At 41.0% G+C, this 18,920-nt stretch overlaps 1 non-coding gene across 1 annotated transcript; it reads right to left on the reverse strand.

Annotated features, from left to right (window-relative positions):
• Positions 1-489: 489 nt before the first annotated feature.
• On the reverse strand, positions 490-561 carry TRNAI-GAU (transfer RNA isoleucine (anticodon GAU)). The gene has a single exon. It is a non-coding gene; the product is annotated as a tRNA-Ile (tRNA).
• Positions 562-18,920: the final 18,359 nt, after the last annotated feature.

An 18,920-nucleotide genomic window follows, 5' to 3' on the forward strand; every position in this document is an offset into this window, starting at 1 on the left:
ATTACCACGGCAAAATAGTGTTTGACCGACCGTTGCCGACTAGCCGGCAAAATAACCACAGGGTAAATCTCCATGTTGCTGTCGTGTTTTCCTCTCAATTTTCCACGAAGAAATGAGTTTTAATCTTTTATTGTCGTTGCAATAGACTGGAACTAAGCAATAGACTGGAACTAAGCAATAGACTGGAACTAAGCTGACCTGGTATGAGGTCAGAGCCCTCATTATCATCCCTGCTAACTACCGGAAGCAGATTAAGTCGTTCCACAACCGATGTCCGGCCCATGTTAACTCTGATGTGCCCAGCAGTTGGAGGAGGATCGCCAGAAGCTTCTGGAAGATTTCAAGGACGTCTTGGTGGACCTGACCCTTTCAGATAAGGTCGAAAACCCCAATTCATTGTGAAGATCTTCACTACAACGTTGGATGAACATACTGAATGTTGCACACATGTGATGCGGACAAAATGAAAAAAGAAAAAGACAAAAATTATGTCTGGTGTGGGTCTCGAACCCACGACCTTGAGTTTATCAGACTCACGCTCTACCACTGAGCTAACCAGACAATAGAAAATTCGTCTGTTTCTTCAATTTGAAATAATGAAAATCTTTGCGAGGCAGCGTTAAGAAAAGAGAGATGTCTTTGACGAAATTTACTTGCTTGGCTCCTTCTTCTGTTCCTCATTATCGAAAGTAAACATACTGAAGGATATATATATATATATATATATATATATATATATATATATGTATATATATATATATATACATATATATATATATATATATATATATATATATATATATATATATATATATATACAATACACAATACTGAAGATGTACCTTGCACAGTGCTTAATTGGGGAGGGGAAAATAAGTATTTATCTGCTCTTTGATTAACTTTTTTTTTTTTTCACTCCTACCATTTACTTATGCTAAAAATATAGTGGGTATAACCTTCTAGATCACTCATGCACATGACTGAGGTGCTCTTTCATAATTAACTTAAAGTTGATTTATGCTGACTCCATTTGCTAACAAATTGTCTTCACTGAGCTTGAGATCTTTAATTTAAATGTCTGTCCTTCAGTCACTGAAGTATGGCGTAGATCAAAATCCTTAGTGGTCAGCTTATATATCAGTAGTAGCCAGTTATTCCATAAGGACAAGGCTATCATATGTCAGGCATTATGGCCCAGTCTTAGAAGTCAGATAACATGATTTGCCAACTCTGTTACCCTGCAGAAACGGAATAGCAGGTTCAACTTTTAGTTGCTGGGGATAGGGGAGAAAGAATACTTCCCACGTATTCCCTGCGTGTCGTAGAAGGCGACTAAAAGGGGAGGGAGCGGGGGGCTGGAAATCCTCCCCTCTCTTGTTTTTTTTAATTTTCCAAAAGAAGGAACAGAGAAGGGGGTCAGGTAAGGATATTCCCTCTAAGGCCCAGTTCTCTGTTCTTAATGCTACCTTGCTAACGCGGGAAATGGCATATAGTATGAAAAAAAAAAAAAAAAAAAAAAATATATATATATATATATATATATATATATATATATATATATATATATATATATATATATATATATATATATATATATATATATATATATATTTATATATATATATATATTTCTATGAGTCCACGGGGAAAATGAAACACAAAAAGTTCCCAAGTGCACTTTCGTGTAATAATCACATCATCAGGGGAGACACAAGAGAGGAATATAACAGTCAGTTGGTATACATCGAAGAGACGAAGCTGGGACGCCATTTGGTAAACATGTGATTGTCCAAAATTGTGATCCTGTCCAATATATATATATATATATATATATATATATATATATATATATATATATATATATATATATATATATATATATATATATATATATATATATATATATATATATAAGGCATGTGTACGTGTAGGAAGAGAGGAAAGTGATTGGTTCTCAGTGAATGTAGGTTTGCGGCAGGGGTGTGTGATGTCTCCATGGTTGTTTAATTTGTTTATGGATGGGGTTGTAAGGGAGGTAAATGCAAGAGTCCTGGAAAGAGGGGCAAGTATGAAGTCTGTTGGGGATGAGAGAGCTTGGGAAGTGAGTCAGTTGTTGTTCGCTGATGATACAGCGCTGGTGGCTGATTCATGTGAGAAACTGCAGAAGCTGGTGACTGAGTTTGGTAAAGTGTGTGGAAGAAGAAAGTTGAGAGTAAATGTGAATAAGAGCAAGGTTATTAGGTACAGTAGGGGTGAGGGTCAAGTCAATTGGGAGGTGAGTTTGAATGGAGAAAAACTGGAGGAAGTGAAGTGTTTTAGATATCTGGGAGTGGATCTGTCAGCGGATGGAACCATGGAAGCGGAAGTGGATCATAGGGTGGGGGAGGGGGCGAAAATTTTGGGAGCCTTGAAAAATGTGTGGAAGTCGAGAACATTATCTCGGAAAGCAAAAATGGGTATGTTTGAGGGAATAGTGGTTCCAACAATGTTGTATGGTTGCGAGGCGTGGGCTATGGATAGAGATGTGCGCAGGAGGATGGATGTGCTGGAAATGAGATGTTTGAGGACAATGTGTGGTGTGAGGTGGTTTGATCGAGTAAGTAACGTAAGGGTAAGAGAGATGTGTGGAAATAAAAAGAGCGTGGTTGAGAGAGCAGAAGAGGGTGTTTTGAAATGGTTTGGGCACATGGAGAGAATGAGTGAGGAGAGATTGACCAAGAGGATATATGTGTCGGAGGTGGAGGGAACGAGGAGAAGAGGGAGACCAAATTGGAGGTGGAAAGATGGAGTGAAAAAGATTTTGTGTGATCGGGGCCTGAACATGCAGGAGGGTGAAAGGAGGGCAAGAAATAGAGTGAATTGGAGTCATGTGGTATACAGGGGTTGACGTGCTGTCAGTGGATTGAAGCAAGGCATGTGAAGCGTCTGGGGTAAACCATGGAAAGCTGTGTAGGTATGTATATTTGCGTGTGTGGACGTGTGTATGTACATGTGTATGGGGGGGGGGGGGGTTGGGCCATTTCTTTCGTCTGTTTCCTTGCGCTACCTCGCAAACGCGGGAGACAGCGACAAAGTATAAAAAAAAAAAAAAAAAAAAAAATATATATATATATATATATATATATATATATATATATATATATATATATATATATATATATATATATATATATATATATATATATATATATATATATATATCGAAAAGGATCACAATTTTGCACGTGATCAAGTTTATTCTTATGAGTCCACGGGGAAAATAAACACGATAAGTTCCCAAGTGCACTTTCCTGTAAAACTCACATCATCAGGGGAGATACAAGAGAAAAATATAACAGTCAGTTGATATACAACGAAGAGACGGAGCGAGGATGCCATATGGTAAACATGTGATTGTCCAAGAAAGACAACAAGCGTATCATAAACTTATTATGTGGACAAGAAGGTGAATTGTTTACAAATTCTATCAACATTAAAGTTATCCAATCTGTATAGACCATCACTGATATTAAGATTATAATTCTTTGTGTATTGAAATTTCAATGATGCCCAATTGTGTATTATATTCATCATATTATAATGCAATTGTGTCAAATAATGGAGATAAAGAATGAAAGATAAACTATGGCCATGATTTCTACCAGCTCAAGTGCATTAGATATGGTGGACAATTCAGTTTAAGTGAAGATGCCCAATTGTACATTATATGTATCATATGGGACATTTCAGTTTGTAGTGAAGATGCCTTACTTTGTATTGTATATATATTCCAAACTAATGTTGGCAAGTAGTGAAAAAAAAAGAATTAGAGATCATTAAACTCTATGGCCGTGATTTCTTCCAGCTCAAGAGTAGTAGATATGGTGGGCAATTCAGTTTACGGTGAAGATTCTGTATTGTATATATCATATTGTACTCTAGGTGTTTCAAGAAGTGAAGATACAGAAGCCCTCTTTCTCAATCCTTGCACCTATCTCTTGACCTCTTGCCTCCTTCTCTTATACATCTCCCAGTCATTTGCACTATTTCCCTGCAAAACTCGTCCAAATGCTTCTCTTCTCTTTTACATATATATATATATATATATATATATATATATATATATATATATATATATATATATATATATATATATATATATATATATATATATATATATATAAATATATATATATATATATATATATATATATATATATATATATATATATATATATATATATATATATATATATATATATATATATATATATATATTAGTAAAAGAGAAGAGAGGCATTTGGACGAGTTTTGCAGGGAAATAGTGCAAATAGCCTTTTAGGTTAGCTTTGGATCCGCCCTTGAACGTAGTTTGGAGGATTTGGGGGATCAGGTCAATACCGTTAAGCTCACTACAACCTCATATTCACTAACGTGTATCTTCACTACTAGGTTATTTTCACTTAATTATATCTTCACTATACCCTCTTCTTCACGACTCCGTTATTTCTACCATACCATTATCATTGTACTCCCTGATGTTCACTAGAAATAGTTCTTATCTTCACTACATACTCATTTTGAATAAACTTTACTTTTTAATAATCCTTATCTCTCGTATCTTCACTACATTCGTATCTTCACTACAACCTATCTTGACAATATCCTTATCATCACTATACTCTTCTTCACTACACTCTCATCTTAACATCATCCTTCTGTTTACCGAACTTAGTTTAAAGTCTGACTTGAACGTAGCTTTGGAAAGTTTGTGTTCCTCATTGTGTTACCTCCTTATTATCATTGTAAAGGCAATTGTCACCACTCCCTAACTAAACCCTCATCATCACTACACTCTCATCATTATCATTACTTCTTGATGTTCAATACAAAATCTCAACATATACATTTATCTTCACTAGAGAATAATTTGGATTGCATCTTAATCTTCATTACTCCTTGTTTCAGCTACATTCGTATCTTCCATTCATTCTTATATCTTATATTAGTTACATCTTTACAATATCTTTATATCTTCTCTGTTCCGTCTTTTGAAAAATTGAAAATGAGAGTAAAGGATTTCCGGCCTTCTGCTCCCTCCCCTTTTAGTCGCCTTGTACGACACGCAGGGAATACGTGGCAAGTATACTTTCTTCCCTATCCCCAGGGATAACAGCATCTGGTGTTCCCAGACGGTCACCCATCCAAGTACTAACCAGACCCAACGTTGCTTAACTTCCCTGATCGGACGATATATGCATATATGTACATATATATATATATATATATATATTTTCTTTTCTTTCAAACTGTTCGCCATTTCCCGCATTAGCGAGGTAGCGTTAAGAACAGAGGACTGGGCCTTTGAGGGAATACCCTCACCTGGCCCAATTCTCTGTTCCTTCTTTTGGAAAATTAAAAAAAAAAACGAGAGGGGAGGATTTCCAGCCCCCCGCTCCCTCCCCTTTTAGTCGCCTTTTACGACACGCAGGGAATACGTGGGAAGTATTCTTTGTCCCCTATCCCCAGGGAATATATATATATATATATATATATATATATATATATATATATATATATATATATATACAAGACTGAAAGCAATGAATTTTCCAAATAAAAAATGGAGGCGCCGGGGTTTGACCCCGGGTCCTCTCGCATGCCAAGCGAGCGCTCTACCACTGAGCTACGACCCCAAGGACATATTTTGTGACATAGTATTATATAAAGCACTGAGATTACCACGGCAAAATAGTGTTTGACCGACCGTTGCCGACTAGCCGGCAAAATAACCACAGGGTAAATCTCCATGTTGCTGTCGTGTTTTCCTCTCAATTTTCCACGAAGAAATGAGTTTTAATTTTTTATTGTTGTTGCAATAGACTGGAACTAAGCAATAGACTGGAACTAAGCAATAGACTGGAACTAAGCAATAGACTGGAACTAAGCAACAGACTGGAACTAAGCTGACCTGGTATGAGGTCAGAGCCCTCATTATCATCCCTGCTAACTACCGGAAGCAGATTAAGTCGTTCCACAACCGATGTCCGGCCCATGTTAACTCTGATGTGCCCAGCAGTTGGAGGAGGATCGCCAGAAGCTTCTGGAAGATTTCAAGGACGTCTTGGTGGACCTGACCCTTTCAGATAAGGTCGAAAACCCCAATTTATTGTGAAGATCTTCACTATAACGTTGGACGAACATACTGAATGTTGCACACATGTGATGCGGACAAAATGAAAAAAGAAAAAGACAAAAAATATGTCTGGTGTGGGTCTCGAACCCACGACCTTAAGTGTGTAAGACTCACGCTCTACCACTGAGCTAACCAGACAATAGAAAAATACGTCTGTTTCTTCAATTTGAATTAATGAAAATCTTTGCGAGGCAGCGTTTAGAAAAGAAAGATGTGTTTGACGAAATTTACTTGTTTGGCTTATTCTTTTGTTCCTCATTATCGAAAGTAAACATACTGAAGGATATATATATATATATATATATATATATATATATATATATATATATATATATATATATATATATATATATATATATGTATATATATATATATATATATATATATATATATATATATATATATATATATATATATATATATATATATATATATATATTGGAAAGGATCACAATTTTGCGCGTGATCAATTATATTCCTATGAGTCCACGGGGAAAATGAAACATGCCACGTTCCCAAGTGCACTTTCATGTAATAACCACATCATCAGGGGAGACACGAGAGAGAAATATAACATTCAGTTGATATACAACGAAGAGACGTAGCTAGGACGCCATTTGGTAAACATGTGATTGTCCGAGACAGACAACAAGCGTATCATAAACTAATCATGTGGACAAGATGAATTCCTTACAAATTTTATCAACACTAAATTTATGCAATTTGTATAGACAATCACTTATATCAAGATTATAATTCTTTGTGCATTTAATGATAGAAGATTCAATGATATTTCTCGTGGTACTGGAGTTAGAGATTATAATGCCATCTCAGTTATTAACTCTAACTCCAGTACCACGAGAAATATCACTGAATCTTCTATTATTAAATACACAAAGAATTATAAACATTAAGGAAACATGCAACATGGCGGTCAAACTATGAGATGCACAAATGAAGTTTATGAATGGAATATCAGTGAGACGAACTAGTTGATGAATGATGAATGAAAGTGTAATAAAGTCATGATGAATGAATGAAAGTGTAATAAAGTCATGATGAATGAATGAAAGTGTAATAAAGTCATGATGAATGAATGAAAGTGTAATAAAGTCATGATAAATGAATGAAAGTGTAATAAAGTCATGATGAATGAATGAAAGTGTAATAAAGTCATGATGAATGAATGAAAGTGTAATAAAGTCATCATGAATGAATGAAAGTGTAATAAAGTCATGATGAATGAATGAAAGTGTAATAAAGTCACAGTTTAAAAGTACAAAATATGAATGGCAGCCAGGGAAGAGTGACCCAGGTAAATGGAAGGCTGAAAACTTCGCGTTATGTGACGAATTTTGATAGATTTTGCAAGATTCCTTTCCTATGATGGAACGTAAAAGTTTGTGCTTAGTTCTAGAGACAGAGTTCATAGGTTTATGTTTTAATGATGAACATCAAAGGATACCATTAATTTAACTGACTTTAAAAATGTCCAATTAAATGAAGCATAACATACACAAGCTGCTATTTGGCGGAGTTAATGCTTCGCAATTTTTTTGCTAATTCTAAAGTAGGTGTTGAATTCACGGGCTTAAAAGTTCGAGTTTCAGCTTTAAACCTTCTGTTTGTATGACGTATCTTAGAGTACTTGTTAATATAATGCAAGTGGAAGGTTTACGTTTAAAAGATGGTGTTTAAATGCTAATTGATGAATGACAGAGTTAGATGGATAGATTTTAAGTTCGCGTTTACGTGGGCCACTTTAAGGTTAAGGTTCGTACGTACCAGGTTGACCAGATGGCGGTAGTGTGTAGACACAGCCATACCAGGTCGTATTTATCATCATTAAAGTCACCTTCCTTACTTACTTATGGCGGCGATGAAATTCACTGGTTCTTGATTGTGCACCAATTAACCTATCAGATAATGGTACAATGTTTGCCTGGTGTTGCATATATCACGTCTGTTGTTGAAACACAAGAATGCCAGGTGACTTTGGGAGTGGATGATAATGTAAAGATCAATATAAATGTGGGAAATCTTGAACCGCCATCACCAGACACAACACATGTTTGGATCTGGCGGGGGGAGGGACTTGCCTGTGACGTCACGATGCCCCGCCTCCAGCCTGGCGCCGCTCTGTGTGTGTGTGTGTGTGTGTGTGTGTGTGTGAGCTCATCTTTTGTGACTGTTATGTGTGTTGCCCCAATTCTTAACCTTATATGTATGTATCGTGTCTTTATGTTACTTGTACACACACACACACACACACACACACACACACAGAGGCAAGCCAGGAAACTTAAAGACCAGATGGAACTCAGTGGGATATTCATCCACTGTGATAAATCCAGGTAAGAGAAGGAGAGAAGTTGTGTATACAACCACCACAATGTAAGTAAGATGTAGCTTCATCATCAGTAAACATACCTGGTGTTGTAAACCTCTATCATATCGCTCATTACAAGTCTTGTTATCTTCATCATAAGGCAGGATTCTGAGGCTTGCTATCAATGTTGTCATCTTCTCTGAATGATATTACAGAAATGTTTGTAGAATCTACTAATAATGACACATAGATCCTTCTTGTGCTTCGATGCTTTTATTACCAGGTCGTTAATGTGATATTAACCATGAAGACACACAATGTGGTTATGGATGAGGCATGACGTGAGATGAGAGCCAGCTGGGATGATTGTAGGATGATATTAACCATGAAGACACACAATGTGGTTATGGATGAGGCATGACGTGAGATGAGAGCCAGCTGGGATGATTGTAGGATGATTTTAACCATGAAGACACACAATGTGGTTATGGATGAGGCATTACGTGTGATGAGAGTCAGCTGGGATGATTGTAGGATGATATTAACCATGAAGACACACAATGTGGTTATGGATGAGGCATTACGTGTGATGAGAGTCAGCTGGGATGATTGTAGGATGATATTAACCATGGAGACACACAATGTGGTTATGGATGAGGCATGACGTGAGATGAGAGTCAGCTGGGATGATTGTAGGATGATATTAACCATGAAGACACACAATGTGGTTATGGATGAGGCATGACGTGTGATGAGAGTCAGCTGGGATGATTGTAGGATGATATTAACCATGAAGACACACAATGTGGTTATGGATGAGGCATTACGTGAGATGAGGGCCAGCTGGCATGATTGTAGGATGATTTTAACCATGGAGACACACAATGTGGTTATGGATGAGGCATGACGTGTGATGAGAGTCAGCTGGGATGATTGTAGGATGATTTTAACCATGGAGACACACAATGTGGTTATGGATGAGGCATGACGTGTGATGAGAGTCAGCTGGGATGATTGTAGGATGATATTAACCATGAAGACACACAATGTGGTTATGGATGAGGCATGACGTGAGATGAGAGTTAGCTGGGATGATTGTAGGATGATATTAACCATGAAGACACACAATGTGGTTATGGATGAGGCATGACGTGAGATGAGAGCCAGCTGGGATGATTGTAGGATGATTTTAACCATGAAGACACACAATGTGGTTATGGATGAGGCATTACGTGAGATGAGAGTCAGCTGGGATGATTGTAGGATGATTTTAACCATGGAGACACACAATGTGGTTATGGATGAGGCATGACGTGTGATGAGAGTCAGCTGGGATGATTGTAGGATGATTTTAACCATGGAGACACACAATGTGGTTATGGATGAGGCATGACGTGTGATGAGAGTCAGCTGGGATGATTATAGGATGATATTAACCATGAAGACACACAATGTGGTTATGGATGAGGCATGACGTGAGATGAGAGTTAGCTGGGATGATTGTAGGATGATATTAACCATGAAGACACACAATGTGGTTATGGATGAGGCATGACGTGAGATGAGAGCCAGCTGGGATGATTGTAGGATGATTTTAACCATGAAGACACACAATGTGGTTATGGATGAGGCATTACGTGAGATGAGAGCCAGCTGGGATGATTGTAGGATGATATTAACCATGAAGACACACAATGTGGTTATGGATGAGGCATGACGTGAGATGAGAGTCAGCTGGGATGATTGTAGGATGATATTAACCATGAAGACACACAATGTGGTTATGGATGAGGCATGACGTGAGATGAGAGTTAGCTGGGATGATTGTAGGATGATATTAACCATGAAGACACACAATGTGGTTATGGATGAGGCATGACGTGTGATGAGAGTCAGCTGGGATGATTGTAGGATGATATTAACCATGAAGACACACAATGTGGTTATGGATGAGGCATGACGTGAGATGAGAGTCAGCTGGGATGATTGTAGGATGATATTAACCATGAAGACACACAATGTGGTTATGGATGAGGCATGACGTGAGATGAGAGTCAGCTGGGATGATTGTAGGATGATATTAACCATGAAGACACACAATGTTGTTATGGATGAGGCATGACGTGAGATGAGAGTCAGCTGGGATGATTGTAGGATGATATTAACCATGAAGACACACAATGTGGTTATGGATGAGGCATGACGTGAGATGAGAGTCAGCTGGGATGATTGTAGGATGATATTAACCATGAAGACACACAATGTTGTTATGGATGAGGCATGACGTGAGATGAGAGCCAGCTGGGATGATTGTAGGATGATTTTAACCATGGAGACAACACACAATGCAAGTTGCCACAGTTGTTGTATGCAGATGGATAGACTGGTGGGCCGTGTGGATGGTGTATGTAGAAGGAGGAGGATGAAAGTGAGTTTGGGTCAAAGTATAACGCTGGTTGTTGAAGAGGATGGATGCGGGTTGTTAGATCAATTTGCACAGGGAAAACTGCAAGTTGCAGACAAGTGTACATTTTTTGTAGTAAAGTTTAGTAAAGATGTTTATGGATAACATGAAGGTGAGAGTAGACATAGATGTACTTCCTTTGGTATTCAGTAATAAAGTTTAGTAAAGATGTTTATGGATAACATGAAGGTGAGAGTAGACATAGATGTACTTCCTTTGGTGTTCAGTAATAAAGTTTAGTAAAGATGTTTATGGATAACATGAAGGTGAGAGTAGACATAGATGTACTTCCTTTGGTGTTCAGTAATACGATCATCATCATCATCATCATCAACAACAACAACAACAACAACAGCAGCTTGGTGGACACTGATCTCATCTCCTTCTGACCGACTCACATCATCATGCACGATGCAAAGTTAGATTTTGGTCACATTTCAGGTTTTGGTCAATATGTTCGGCATTTTGGTCACATTTCAGGTTTTGGTCAATATGTTCGGCATTTTGGTCACATTTCAAGTTTTGGTCAATATGTTCGGCGTTTTGGTCACATTTCAGGTTTTGGTCAATATGTTCGGCATGTTTTTTTCAAGTTTGCCATAATTTCATGAGTTTTATTCAGAAGGAAATGCAAAACTTGTTGGTCCATTAAGCAGTCGTTCTTCCTCAGTTATCAGATTATCACCTTAAAATTATTAAGTTATATTGATCCGCTTCTGTGGCTTTGTGTGTGATATGTTTCACATAGACAATGTACTGAGCGTTGGAGAATACATTTTCCTCAGGAACTCCAACTAATAAGTTGTATTTAGGACGATATACATATAGACTTGGAACTATTGCGTTCTGTTCTCAAAGATGTCAGTGTTCAACGTGTTTATGAGGAAGCAAGTATGAATTATATTTATAAGGTCATTATTCTGTATTAAATTGAATGTCATTAATAATTCCACAGCTGTCTTCAACCCACGTTATGATGCAGACGATACATTAGGAAACTTGCTTTGTATCTCTAACATGAAGCAAAATAATCTAATATCATTGTTCATAACGCCAGGAACTGTGTCATGTTGTTGACAAGTGAGCTAAACATACAGAGATATCGAGCCAAGGAACGCGAGAGGCGTCCATATAATATGGATATACTACTGTGTAAGGGGAAGCAGTAACTGATATATTATGACACTTAATGAAGATAATCGTCGATATTCTATGTTGTCAGCTTTAGCTACCGTATCGTAACTGTAGAAACGATAATCAAGACTATAAACTCTAGCATGAGAACACACTTCTAATGACATATTTTATTGTTAAATAATATGATAAACATTTAATATATCTGAAAAAAATGAATAACAAAAATAGAAAATATTTCGATGAATCCGCTCCTCTCTGTGAATATCTATCGACAGACTATATAGGAACCCTTCCTGTTAGGTGGCAGAAGCTGGCAATAGACTTCAATATGAATAATGATGTCTATATCATTTGTCCCGTGGCTCTGCCCTCTCATTCCTCACCGTCTTACTTTCATATCAATCGAATTTAGCAAATGGTTTGAGGATGTACGAAATCTCTGGTAGACGCGTTAATGATTGATTTTCTATGTACATGGATGACTACGGCAATGATTTCATCAAGACAGAAGGAGGAAATACGTCAGTGAGGACTGACAAGTGTTCATCATTCTCTCCCGACCGTAACTTGTGACCAGTCAACTAATCAGTAGGCAAATGACTGGAAGACGACTGAAAGATGATTTAGAGCAACAATTACTTCAAGTATCAGATAAATGTAGACTCGTGTGAGGTGAGACAATCAGGGTAAACTGTACTGCCGGTGTTACAGCTTTCCACTTGTGATGCAACCTCCTGCTGGTGGAGGTCAGTAACACGCTAGAGATGACTCTCCTATAATGTATATAAACAACCATTACACCACCACACAATCAACACAATCAGACATGGAGAAAATGTCATTGAGGAAGATTGAAAGGAAATGACTGATAATCTGGGCAACGGGGAAGATATTACGCTTAGGACTCAGCTACACAATCAGTTGCCAGGTGTTGTGGTCGAGCACCTTATGGATCAGTGTGGAGGTGGGAGCCTGGTGCTGGCTGACCACTGTTTAGCGGCCACACAGACGAGGCTTTACACGAAACTGGCTCTCCACCGACCGGCGGTATCGCTCAGTGTGTAGGAGTCTACTGGGAAGAATGGATCATGGCTCCTAGACACAGAAGACGGAGGGCTGCTCTGTTATGTGTTGGGCTCGATGGGATATTGTGGACAACGAGAACAAAAAAAAAAAATCCGGAGGGAATGTGTAAAACTTGGTAGCAAAACCAACGGTGTGGAAGTTATGACGCAATATTTAGTGAGATGCAGCGTGCGAACACATGAGACGTCAACCATCACATTGTGATGACGCTTGACACAACACACTGTTAGGACGTCCACTTCTACCCCGGACCCACACAAATATGAGAGACTCCATGATAAGCCCAGGACGATCACCACTTGAGGTAACCCATAGATATTTGGCCACAGGTGCAGGTTACAGAAGCCTCCAGTACACGTCACATGGATCTCAAGGTGTTGCCTCGCACATATTATCCCCGAGATGTGTGACGCTATATACATAGTTCTGAGGAAGGACTATCTTTATGTGTTCGGCAACATCCAGCAGATACAGCTGTCCATGTATCCATAACTATAATATATAATGATGCAATATATAGTTGAATCAGCTGTACTGTTAACGTCTTTGTCCACTCAAATATAGGTCGTGACGTCTGTGGATCGTTGTGAAGGGAAGTAGCAACGCCATTATGTCCACCATCGTTGCTCTGAACTGGCGCGTGTGTGTGTGTGTTGTGGCTGGAACCCACGTAGGTGGTGGCCACGCAACTCTTCCGCTCCCACACGTAACTGACGGTCACGAGGCGTAGGTGGATCATCAGCTTCCACACGTAACTGACGGTCACGACGGGTAGGTGGATCACCAGCTTCCACACGTATCTGACGATCACGAGGGGTAGGTGGATCATCAGCTCCCACACGTATCTGACGGTCACGAGGGGTAGGTGGATCATCAGCTTCCACACGTAACTGACGGTCACGAGGGGTAGGTGGATCATCAGCTTCCACACGTAACTGACAGTCACGAGGGGTAGGTGGATCACCAGCTTCCACACGTAACTGACGGTCACGAGGGGTAGGTGGATCACCAGCTTCCACACGTATCTGACGGTCACGAGGGGTAGGTGGATCACCAGCTTCCACACGTAACTGACGGTCACGAGGGGTAGGTGGATCATCAGCTTCCACACGTAACTGACGGTCACGAGGGGTAGGTGGATCATCGGCCTCCACACGTATCTGACGGTTACGAGGGGTAGGTGGATCATCGGCTTCCACACGTAACTGACGGTCACGAGGGGTGGGTGGATCATCGGCCTCCACACGTATCTGACGGTCACGAGGGGTAGGTGGATCATCAGCTCCCACACGTAACTGATGGTCACGAGGGGTAGGTGGATCATCGGCTTCCACACGTAACTGACGGTCACGAGTGGTAGGTGGATCACCAGCTTCCACACATAACTGACGGTCACGAGGGGTAGGTGGATCATCGGCTTCCACACGTAACTGACGGTCACGAGGGGTAGGTGGATCATCGGCTTCCACACGTAACTGACGGTCACGAGGGGTAGGTGGATCACCAGCTTCCACACGTATCTGACGGTCACGAGGGGCAGGTGGATCATCAGCTTCCACATGTAACTGACGGTCACGAGGGGTCGGTGGATCACCAGCTTCCACACGTATCTGACGGTCACGAGTGGTAGGTGGATCACCAGCTTCCACACGTAACTGACGGTCACGAGGGGTAGGTGGATCATCGGCTTCCACACGTAACTGACGGTCACGATGGGTAGGTGGATCATCGGCTTCCACACGTAACTGACGGTCACGAGGGGTAGGTGGATCATCAGTTCCCACACGTAACTGACGGTCACGAGGGGTAGGTGGATCATCGGCTTCCACACGTAACTGACGGTCACGAGGGGTAGGTGGATCACCAGCTTCCACACGTATCTGCCGGTCAGGAGGGGTAGGTGGATCATCGGCCTCCACACATATCTGCCGGTCACGAGGGTTAGGTGGATCATCGGCCTCACACATATCTGCCGGTCACGAGGGGTAGGTGGATCATCGGCCTCCACACGTATCTGCCGGTCACGAGGGGTAGGTGGATCATCGGCCTCCACACGTATCTGCCGGTCACGAGTGGTAGGTGGATGATCGGCCTCCACACGTATCTGCCGGTCACGAGTGGTAGGTGGATCATCGGCCTCCACACGTATCTGCCGGTCACGAGTGGTAGGTGGATCATCGGCCTCCACACGTATCTGCCGGTCACGAGTGGTAGGTGGATCATCGGCCTCCACACGTATCTGCCGGTCACGAGTGGTAGGTGGATCATCGGCCTCCACACATATCTGCCGGTCACGAGGGGTAGGTGGATCATCGGACTGAGAGAGCAGTAGTCGGCCACACCAGAACATCACAAACCACACACACTTGTGTACCAGCGCCGTCTTAGCTCCGCCTTGTATACAAGCCGACTGTTCTAAGTCTTCTATCTCATTCTTGTATCTCTCCTGACGATGTGATTACTACACGAAATTGCACTTGGGGCAGATCGTGATTCATTTTCCTCGTGGTTATGGGTGATTCGTCAAGATCTTTAATAAATATCAGGATGAATTCTTGAGGTTATTTCATGATATCATTACCCCATGAACAAACTTTGATAACACCGTCATTTTCACATAATGGCTATGTAAACATATCAGTTGGAAAGGAAAGTGAAACAGCCGTGGAATTCATGTAACAATCATATCATCTCCCAAATTACAATGAATTACGACTAATGCTTATCTTTATTGCCTGTTATGTGCCATGTCATTGCGAAATGAATCAGATGCTTTGCCACATACATAGACTATCTCTGATTACCTAACAACCATTGTGTACTCTTACCCTTGTGTCTGGACCGAGGAACCAATAGTTTGTTTTCAATCCAGCTCATCCTCTGCTTCAAGTACTATTCCATGGATGTGGGTCTTTACAATGGCCCCAAATGAAGTAAGCGAGAGGACTCGAAGCCAGAGTGTGAGGTCTTGTGGGGAGGGTAAGACAAGCCATAGGATCATTGCTGCTGGCACACACACCACATACAGCGCCAGTCGCGCACCAGCTGCCGACGTGTACGGAGCTGCTGTCGTCTTTCAGAGCTAGGTTGTAGCTATTCCCCCCTGCGTTGTCGCTACCCTTGCTTTGTTTTGAAGGTAATTTTTCTAAAGCTATTATTCATCAATATCTTTGTAAGGTTGTTTTGTTCAAAATTGATATTTTATTGACGGGTATCCGCAAAACTTCGCCTGCCCTTGTGCAACCGGCTCCACCACGAATTTTTTTTCTGCATAGAACAATTAATTTGCCTGATCTTTTTTTGGGGTTAGATAGTTTTTTTCCCCACTGTCTGGGGTGGTTTGCCACCCCAGACTTTGGGGTTAGGCCCCTAGGATGGACCCAGGTAAACCATCCACTGCCCCCCTAAGGGGTAGTGGTGACGGACCTTTGATCAAAAGTAAAAATGCTGGTTATGTTTTGGCCACATCATGCGACCGGAGCAACGACCCTCGCCTCCCTCAATCCCTTCCTAATCAGGAAGGTCATTGATGGATGGTCTGGGCATGTTGAAACGGTAAGGAAACTGGCTAGTCGTGACTTACTGGTAAAAGTGAAATCAACGAATCAGGTGGCGGAACTACTTAAGTTGACCATATTCCATACTTATGATGTTGTTGTCTCTATACCAATTTCCATGACTTCATGCAGGGGAGTCATCTACTGCACTGATGTCATGGATATGTCAGAGGACGACATTGTGAAGGAACTGGCAAACGAGGACGTTATCGCTGCCACGTTCATCACTAAATCTATTAATGGCGAACGACGTAGAACTCCCCTGATAACCCTAACTTTCGGAAGATCTCGTTTACCTGAAAATATCTCTACTGGTTACATGCGTTGTCAAGTTCGTTCATACGTTCCAAATCCCCTACGTTGCTATAAATGCCAGAAATTTGGTCACCCTTCAAAGTCTTGCACTTTTTCTGCAAGATGCGGGAAGTGTGCTGAGGAGGGTCGGGTCATACTGCGGAAGATTGTGCGAATAACAGGATGTTGTGTGTTAACTGTAATGGCAACCACCCAAGCTCGGACCGGGCCTGTCCCCGGTTCCAGTTTGAGAAAGAAGTGTGCACAATTAAGACTCAGAACAACAACTCATATGGCGAGGCTAGGAGGAAGGTTAAGGAGTCTCATGAGACTCCTAAACCTATTGAATCCTGCGCGTCGGCTCTGAAATGTAAGCCGGTTATGCGTACGATCTCGACGCAGACTCCTTGTGACACGACGACCGTCACTGCCAAGAACCCAGCTCCACCTAACCATATACCAAATTCTCCATCCAAAGGCCACAAAAAATCCTATGCCAACACCACATCCTCATCCAACCATAAAGATAAGAAAGAGAACAAGACTAACGTATCCTTAAACTTAACTACACTCGTAAAAACTACGTTGCACGTCATCGTACCAGTACCTCCAGCAAAGAGGTCCGTGATTCACAGGTCCTCTTCGTTGGAGGACATAGAAGTGATGGAAGCCAGAACATCAACTTCCAGGGACCGATCATGTTCTCCTGGGGACTCGCCCAAGTCCCGACATAAACTGGCTAAGAAAACTGGTCGGTTAAATAACTCTTTAACACGTTCAACATCATCCAGTGGAATTGTAGAGGCCTGAGGCATAAGCAAGCACAACTAAACTGTTGCTTGCACTGTATAGGCCAGCCGTGATATGTTTACAGTAGACCCTTCTAAACGGCACAGTCGAAGACTGTTCCGTTTTAGATAGCTATCACTCGTATAGAAGAGACGAGAATCGTGGGGTAGCTATCTATGTACACCAAAGTTTACCTCACACAAGAGTGACTTTAAATTCTACTCTAGACGCTGTCGCATGTAGTGAAATTTAATAACACATACCTGGCCATTTGTTCAATATATTGCTCCGGATCCAGTGCACTTGATAATGATGAGTTAAACTTGCTTGTTGCCCCACCGTAAAGTAGTTTTAGGAGACTTCAATCTTCATCATTATCAGTGGGGAAGCATCCGGGCTGACACTAGGGGAGAACAAATGGTTGATTTTATGATAAACGCCAACCTCGCTCTTCTGAACGATGGTAGTGGAACTCGTGTAGATGATCGAACTGGCAATATCTCGGTAATTGATTTATCCTTGTCATCGCCGGATATACTTAACGACATTACTTGGGGTATTTATGACGACTCCCTAGGAAGTGACCATTTCCCGATCTGTCTTTCTTATTCATGCGACATTATTACCAACTCGTCTCCGCCTAAATTTAACTATAAGAAAGCAGACTGGGTGTCATTTACAAGGCAAGCCGTCCTTGATATATCTGGTGGTGACATTGATGCAAAAGTCCTCTAGGTTACCTCCGCCATACTGAGGGCTGCTGAGAACCTAAGGTTTCTACAATTTCCACAAAGCATAGAGTTCCTTGGTGGACATCAGATTACCGACATGCACTGCGTGAGCGCAATAGGAGATACAGGATGGTCGACAACGAGCCTTCAGATAACTTTATTGCATACAAACGTGTGAGGGCTCAGGCAAGAAGAACTATCAAACAAGCCAAACGAGACTCCTGGCGCGGCTGTCTCCACCGTGAACAAGGACACACCAGTAGGTCAGGTCTGGTCCACTATCAATAAAATCAAAAGAAAACACAAGCCACCACCTCCTCCTCAAATCCTCCACCAAGATCAAGTCATCGACCACCCG

The sequence above is a fragment of the Panulirus ornatus genome, chromosome 70 (genome assembly GCF_036320965.1).
Source record: "Panulirus ornatus isolate Po-2019 chromosome 70, ASM3632096v1, whole genome shotgun sequence".
In the NCBI taxonomy this organism is placed as follows: domain Eukaryota; kingdom Metazoa; phylum Arthropoda; class Malacostraca; order Decapoda; family Palinuridae; genus Panulirus; species Panulirus ornatus.